The following is an 8432-nucleotide window of genomic DNA, read 5'->3' on the forward strand; positions in this document are numbered from 1 at the left end:
TAAGGATTCAGGTAAAATGTACTGTGTCTAAATGTACAGAGTTCCTATTTATAATTAATCCTAATAAATTTAAAATATAATTATCTAAAATTAAAAATAATATCTTTTCCTAAAAGATAAGATTTGAATTTAAATTCGAATTAATTAACTACTCCGTGTCTTGTAACGTGGGGACCACTTGGCTTAGTTGGATCTGCGCCTAACTTGGGTGCTAAAATGGGGCCCAGAAATCACCCCTCAGCATTTTCTGCGTTTCTGCACGTGGCGCATGTCACGCGTACGCGTCGCTGGTCTTCTTCACAAGTCACGCGAACGCGTCGGTCACGCAAATATGTCACTGTAAATTTCTTCAAATCACGCGTACACGTCAGTCACGCGTACGCGTCGCCGTGGAAAGCTCCAAATCACGCGTACGCGTCAGGCACGCGTGCGCGTTGCTTCTTGCAGCCATCTCCTTTGATTCTTATGCTGTAGAAACTCTATCAAATTCTGCCGAATGCTACCTAAAATAAACAGTATTGCAGAAAACTCAAAATAGCATCCATAGAGGCTAAAATATAATTAATTCTTAATTAAACTCAACAATTTAAGTACAAATTCACTAGGAAAAGATAGACAAGATGCTCACGCATCAATCCTACTCAAAGTGCCACAGATAAGGTCGAATCTTTCGGATCAGAGAACGCTACTCCAAGGATTCTAGCCTATACCACAAAGGCCCTAATCGGCCCGTACTTTAATTGAACCGATGTCTCGAGAAGTCTCCAACGAAGTCGTGAATTAGACATCTAAGAGATGTATAATCAAGCTTGTTGTTCAATACTATCCCGTCAAGGACTCGCAAGAACCCATGTGAATAGGGATGACGGTCAAGTTACACTTCTAATTCATTAGGATGAAGAACGAAGATACATCTTAGAATAGAATCAAGTATAGATTGAAGTAAAATAGTGATATTATTAATCCATAAGAATCAGCATAGCTCCTAACCTTAACCTAGGAGGTTAGTGACTTATATTGTACAAAGCAATGAAAAGTTCGAATGGGGGAGAAAAAAGATTAGGCAAAAGATTGATCTTCTCCTATAAATACTAATCTAATAACTAAGGATTACAGAAATATGATAGACTAGACTTAGAGGTGCAAAAATCCACTTTTTGGGCTAACTTGGTGAGTGTTTGGGCTGAGCTTGGGGTGTCTCCACGAGCTAGTACTCCTTAGGGGTGTTGAACGCTGGCTTGGGACTCCCTTTTGGGTGTTGGATACCAACCGCTCCCTTTTGGGCGTCCAACACCAGGAATAGGTTTGGTGGCTGGCGTTGAATGAAAGTTTTGGGCCTTCATTTCCAGAGCAAAGTATAGACTATTATATATTATGGAAAGCCCTGGATGTTAGCTTTCCATAGCCGTTGAGAGTGCCATTTGGACTTCTGTATCTCCAGAAATGCTCCTTCGAGTGCATGAAGGTTAGATCTTGACAGCATCTGCAGTCCTTTCTCTGTCTCTGAATAAGATTTTGTCAAAACTCCTTAATTTCAGTTAGAAAATACCTGAAATCATCATAAAACACAAAAACTCAAAGTTGAATAAAAAAATGTGAATTTATCACTAAAACCTATGAAAATAGAATAAAACTTAAACAAAACATAATGAAAACTATATGAAAATGATGCCAAAAAGCGTATAAAATATCCTCTCATAAGAACACCAAACTTAAACTGTTGCTTGTTTTGACGAGCTCGTTTTGGATGTTGGCGAGGCCTGAGTTTTGGTTTTTGATGTTCATGCAGGCTTGTGCAATCATGGAGTTCAGGTCTAGGGTTTCAATGCTGATGAAAGTGAAGCCTCAAATGATGAGGGTAAAAGCATGAAGATGAAAAAGAGATTAAGCAAAGCCATTATTATTTGCCAGAGTATTGAAAAAGTAGTAGGATATGTGTTTGTATTTGTTTTGTTTAGAACCAACTTTTATTTATACATGAGTTTTTGCTTTCGGAGTTCAAGTGCTTTTCTTGAGAGTAATATTATTCACATTCACTTTGTGCTTTTTTTTTTCTCTGGATAAAAGTGCCAAGTAATTCCAAAGCTTGCTTTTGATGGAGGCATGGCATGGTATTCCTCATCCTTTATAGATGTTTTGTGATTATTTGGAGCTTCTCACTCTTTGATAGAGGGTGTCTGAAAAAGAGGGAGAGTTAGGATTTGGGAAGGAAAGCACAGGGATGAAGCGATAGTGCCAAGGAACAGAAGAACAGCGGTGGAGGAAGAGGAGGAGGAAGCTGCCGCCATGGAAGAGGAATAGGTGGTTGAAATTAGAAATGGAATTGAAGAAGGATAGGGTTTTGGAGGGTTGGGGTGCCACGTAGGTTCGGATAATAACAAAGCAAGCACTTAACCAAAACAGGATATCTTTGTCAGACGGAGGGCAACTCTCGTGGGTACAAGATCAGTTTCGATATATCATAGGTACATATGTCAGCGTTATCATCTTTCATGGGTACAAATGGTCATTTATTCGAAAAATATTCAAAGACACCAAACTTAAAATTTTTTAGATCAAAGACACTAGCTTTTCGAAAATTCTAAAAGACACCAAACTTAAAAACTGACATTAGACTCAAACAAAAGATAAAGATTAATAAAGAAAAGCAAAGATTTTTGAAAATTTTTTTATTTTTTGAAAAAGAAAACAAAAGACTCAAACAAAATAGTAAAAAGTACCTAATCTAAGCAACAAGATAATTCGGTAGTTTGTCAAACGCGAACAATCCTCGGCAACGGCGCCAAAAACTTGGTGCACGAAATTGACTCTGCAATATTCGCACAGATAGACCGGCAAGTGTACCAGGTCGTCCAAGTAATACCTTAGGTGAGTGAGGATCGATCCCACGGAGATTGTTGGTTTGAGCAAGCAATAGCTATCTTGTAGATCTTAGTCAAGCGGATAGAAAATATAGTTTGTCACAAAAAATGCATAAAAACAGAAAAAGATATAATTACTTAGTTGGGTTGAAATCACTGATGAGAGAATGGTTAAGGCTTCGGAGATGCTTCCTACTTCTGGATCAACTTTTCTCATTGTATACTCCAACTTCTGATTGATTCATTCCATGGCAGGCTGTAAGTGACTAACACCGGGTCAACGGTCACTGATCTCCTCTGCTTCAGATCAAACGCCGGGTCAGTGATCATCCAATCTGAACGAGGGTGAAGCTCTAGAAGTCCATTCCCTTGGTGATCCTACTCAAAGCGCCACAGACAAGGTCAAATCTTCCGGATCAGAGAACGCTGCTTCAAGGATTCTAGCCTATACCACAAAGGCCCTAATCGCTCTGTACCTCGGCTGAACTGATGTCTCGAGAAGACCCCAATGAAGTCGTGGATTAGCCGTCTAAGACATATATAATCAAGCTTGTGGTTCAATACTATCCCGTCAAGGACTCGCAAGAACCCATGTGAATAGGGATAACGGTCAAGTTACACTCCCAATTCATTAGGATGAAGAATGAAGATACATCTTAAAATATAATTAAGCATAGATTGAAATAAAATAGTGATATTATTAATCCATAAGAATTAGCAGAGCTCCAAACCTTAACATAGGAGGTTAGTGACTCATACTATACAAAGCAATGAAAAGTTCGAATGGGGGAGAAAGAAAATCAGGCAGAAGATTGATCTTCTCTTATAAATACTAATCTAATAACTAAGGATTAGAGAAATATGATAGACTAGACTTAGAGGTGCGAAAATCCACTTTCTGGGCCCACTTGGTGAGTGTTTGGGCTGAGCTTGGGGTGTCTCCACGAGTAATACTCCTTAGGGTCATTGAACACTGGCTTGGGACTCCCTTTTGGGTGTTGGATGCCAGTTGCTCCCTTTTGGGCGTCCAACGCCAGGAATATGGTTGGTGGCTGGCGTTGAACACCAGTTTTGGGCTTTCATTTCCAGAGCAAATTATAGACCATACTTTATCCGATTTCCTTGTATCACCCAAGACAACCTACTAGGCGAGATTGCAAGCCCTCGACACCAAAATCCAGAAAACTAATACCAGTTTCCAAGCCTCCAATTTCCACAAATATGCTCCAATTCTTATACATATATCACCTAATTCACATTACCACATTTATATACCAAAATTCAATATCCAAACACACATAAACAAGGAATTGACTAAGGTTGATGATCCTTACCTTGTATGTGCCTTAATTAAGCCAAGACTCACTAATTCCTCAAGTCAATTTGGTCCTAAAACATCAATTAACCACAAATCTTAACACCCAAGACCATACCATTTTTGGATTTTAGAAGAGAAAATTAAAACTAAGAAAGCAGTTTTCTTACCTTACAATGTACTGGGCTTTGTAGAGCTCGTCACTACGGACACGTGGCCACAAACGGTGCGGCAATCGGAGCTCGGAGTAAAAAGTTGTGTGGATTTGAATGAAATCCAAGGGTTTGTTGCTTTGGAGTGTTCTCCCCCCTCTCTCTTGCTGAACTTCAGTGTTCTTGGCATGAAGAATAAAGAGGATGAGCTGAAGCTCACTTAAGTTAGTTGGGCTCATCGGCCCAGTTCGGGTCTGGTTCGACGAGTTTGGCCCGTTTAGCCCAATCTTGGGCCAAGTTCTTTAAAATTAGTGTCAAAATTCTTATTTTAATTAGTTCTATCTTATTAAACTATAAAATTCACATTTCTAATTTATTTTATTAAAATTTAATTTATTGGCTAATTATTCGTTAATTTTATGGGGTTTACAGACTGGATGTAGGTTGCATTGCACATGGCAACTGAACTAGGATATATGGCTATGTCACCTTCCTCCTCTCTGCTTTAGTTCTATTTTTCTGATTTTTATGAGACAAAACTAAATTGTCTCCTATTTAATCCGCTATGCAGACCAAACAGATGCCAAGTTTAATTTATGATTTTAAAGCTTAATCAATCAAAGTTAAAGAAGGTCATAGATTCAACCTCTCCCTTCTCTAAGCTTTCTGGAACCTTCAATTGGTATCATAGCACATTTGACCCATACTGTTAATTTGGGTAGAGCACTAATGGGAACTCTTGCTTGTGACAGTGTCACTTAAGCAAGACTCTCCGCTCATTGGTGTGGGTGAACCGGTAGAGACTGTTGCCCGCTGGCCTGATATGTGCCATTGATCGGTGACATGGTGGAATGGCTATGATCAGCATCATTGTATCAAGAGCCAATGTCTCAAGAATCAAGCTTAACAGTTTGGAGCAAAGGTCCAATGGCTAACAACCACAGTGACCTACACACTAACAAAGGGTCAGTCAAACAATAGGCCTTCCTTCTTTAATGGGAAGAACTATGCTTACTGGAAAGAAAGTATGCGGATCTTCATTCAATCAATTGATTACAACATATGGAGGATAGTTGTGAGTGATCCTAAAATTCTAACAAAGACTAGTGCTGATGGAGTGGTGACTCCAAAGGAGGAAGCCGAATGGAATGATGATGACAAAAAAAGGTGGAGCTGAATGCTAAAGTTATAAACTTGTTACACTGCAATCAGCTTCAAGGAGTACCGAAAGGTGTCTAGATGCAAGATGGCAAAAGAAATCTGTGAGAAACTCCAGGTTACACACGAAGGCACCAAACAAGTAAAAAGAAAACAAGGATCAATATGCTGCAAAAAAAAGTATGAGATGTTTACAATGAAGGATGGAGAAACCATTGATGAGATGTTTGAGAGATTCTCAATCATCATCAACAGCCTTGATGCTATGGACTTAACACACACCGAACAAACTCTAGTAAGAAAAGTCCTTAGAAGCCTTACAAAAGAGTGGAAAACAAAATCCACTGTTCTAGCCGAGAGTAACAACTTGAGCTCACTAACCTATGGTGAGCTGATAGGAAAACTTTTAGCTTATGAAACCACACATACAAGCCAAGACTCAAAGAAAAAGGGAATAGCCCTAAAATCAAAAGTAGAACATGATGAGAGTGAGTCTAGTGACAGTTTTTCAAATAATAAACTTGTGTTTTTTGCTAGAAGACTAAGGAAGCTAATGAGGAACAAAGGCATACACAAGGGCTCAAGCTTCAAAGAATCCAAGAAGGATTTGAGCAAAGTAATTTGTCACAATTGCAAGAAAGTTGGACATTTCAAGTTTAACTACCTAAAGCTCAAGAAGGAGGACAAAGAGAAGAAAGAAAAGAAGAAAGTGCTCGTGGCTTCTTGAGAGGACCTAGAGAATGATTTGGATGAGGAAGAGGACTCCGAATATAAAGCTCAAGTCTGTTTTATGGCTGATGAAAATCAACTAGATAAGGTAAATTACTATGACCTATCCATGGATGATTTACATGTTATTGTTGATGATCTCACCCATCATTTTGAGAAATTGCTGAATAAATATAACAAATACAAATCTAAAAATGAAGTGTTGAAGGCTGAAAATGATTTCTTGAAAGAAAAAGTGAAGGAGACCGAATGTGCTATTGATCTCATTGAAGAAAATAGATTTTTAAAATCTGAAATTGAAAAGCTTAAAGGAAAGCACATTATTGATCTTTCTCAAAAACTTGTTGCTGAAAATGAAATATTGAATGAAATACTTAAAAGGTTGAATAGTAATTTAGCAAAATTTGCTCATAGTTCAAGTAACTTGGATAAATTACTTGCTAACCAAAGACCATTATTTGAAAAATCAGGTACGGGGTATATGTCAAGAGAGGATGCAGTTTTTGAAAGACCAATTGAAAAAGTCATTACCTCTTCTTCAAAAACAAAACCTACTTTTAATAAATCTGGTATTGGATATGTTTTAAACAAAGAGGCTGCCTTTGAAAAGCCATTTTTTAAGGAAATTGCATCTTCTTTAAAAACCGAACCTATCTCAAACAATTCGGGTTAAGGTCGCTTCTCAAATAATGAGGTTGCTTTAAGAACATATGCTTCAAGCAATTCTGGTTTAAGAATTTTCACTAATAGAGGTGCCAATACAAAAAATGAATTTGTCAAAAGAAATGCACTCTTTTCAACAACTAGAAAATTTTTTACTTTCAATCATTATCAGCATCAAAACTTCAATCACTTTCAGCAACATGCACCAAGAAATCATTGTTTTAATTGCAAGAAACTTGGTCACTCTTACTCCCAATGCTTTATTGACAAAAGAAGAGTAGGAAACAAAACATACAATGTTGTTTGTGACTTTAATGCTCTTGGGCAACCAAGATAGATTAACTTCAAAGGATCCAAATTAGTTTGGATACCTAAGGTTACTTGAGAGTATATGCAGATTTGCCTAGCATCCAAGAAGAAGAAAGACATGTGGTACTTGGATAGCGGATGCTCTAGGAACATGACGGGAAGGTCAACTTTCTTCATCAAATTCAACATGTAAGATGGAGGATTTGTGACATTTGAAGATCATGGTAAAGGTAAAATTATTGCTGTTGGAAAAGTAGACAAAAATTATTCTACCTTTATTAATGATGTCTTTTTGGTTGATGGTTTGAGGTATATAATCTTTTGAGTATTAGTCAACTGTGTGATTTGGGTTACTTGGTAATATTCAAAAGATTATAATTCCGTGTTGTGAGTGAAAAGACTAATGAAGTATTGTTTGTTGCTAATCGGTGTGATAATATGTATGGTTTCACTCTTGATGAACTAAAGAATCAAAATATAGGTTGTTTTCATTCTAAAGAATCTGAAAAATGGCCATGCTAGCATGTTTCAAATAAACAAACTTATTAAAAAAGGTTTAGTGAGAGGTATTCCTTTGATAAAATTTGACAAAGATATCACTTGTGATGCATGTCAAATGGAAAAACAAACAAAAATTTCATTTAAATCAAAGGAAGACATTTCCACTAAAAGACCACTTGAGTTGCTACATATTGATCTCTTTGGTCAAACAAGAACTCAAAGTTTGGGGGTACACATTATGGTTTGGTGATTATGAATGATTACATAAGATTTGGTTGGGTTTAGTTCCTTGCATATAAAAATGATGCCTTTTCACCTTTTGAGGGTTTTAGAAAAAGAATTCAAAATGAGAAGGATTTAAAGATTGCTTCCATCAGAAGTGATCATGGTAAAGAGTTTGAAAATCAACATTTTGAATCTTTTTGTGATGAATTTGGAATATCACAAAATTTCTCTTGTCCAAGAAGACCACAACAAAATGGTGTTGTTGAAAGAAGATATAGAAGCATTTAAAAAATGACTAGAGCCATGATATGTGAAAGTGATGTTCCTAAATTCCTTTGGACTAAAGCTGTTAATACAGCTTGCTACATTTTAAACAGAACAATCATAAGAAAATGTTTAAAGAAAATCCCTTATGAGCTTTAGAAAGGAAACCCACCAAATTTGAATTACTTTCATATCTTTAGATGCAAATATTTTGTCCTAAACAACAAAGAAAATTTAAGAAAATTTGATCTAAAA

Source organism: Arachis hypogaea, chromosome 7 (assembly GCF_003086295.3).
Source record: "Arachis hypogaea cultivar Tifrunner chromosome 7, arahy.Tifrunner.gnm2.J5K5, whole genome shotgun sequence".
Lineage (NCBI taxonomy): Eukaryota > Viridiplantae > Streptophyta > Magnoliopsida > Fabales > Fabaceae > Arachis > Arachis hypogaea.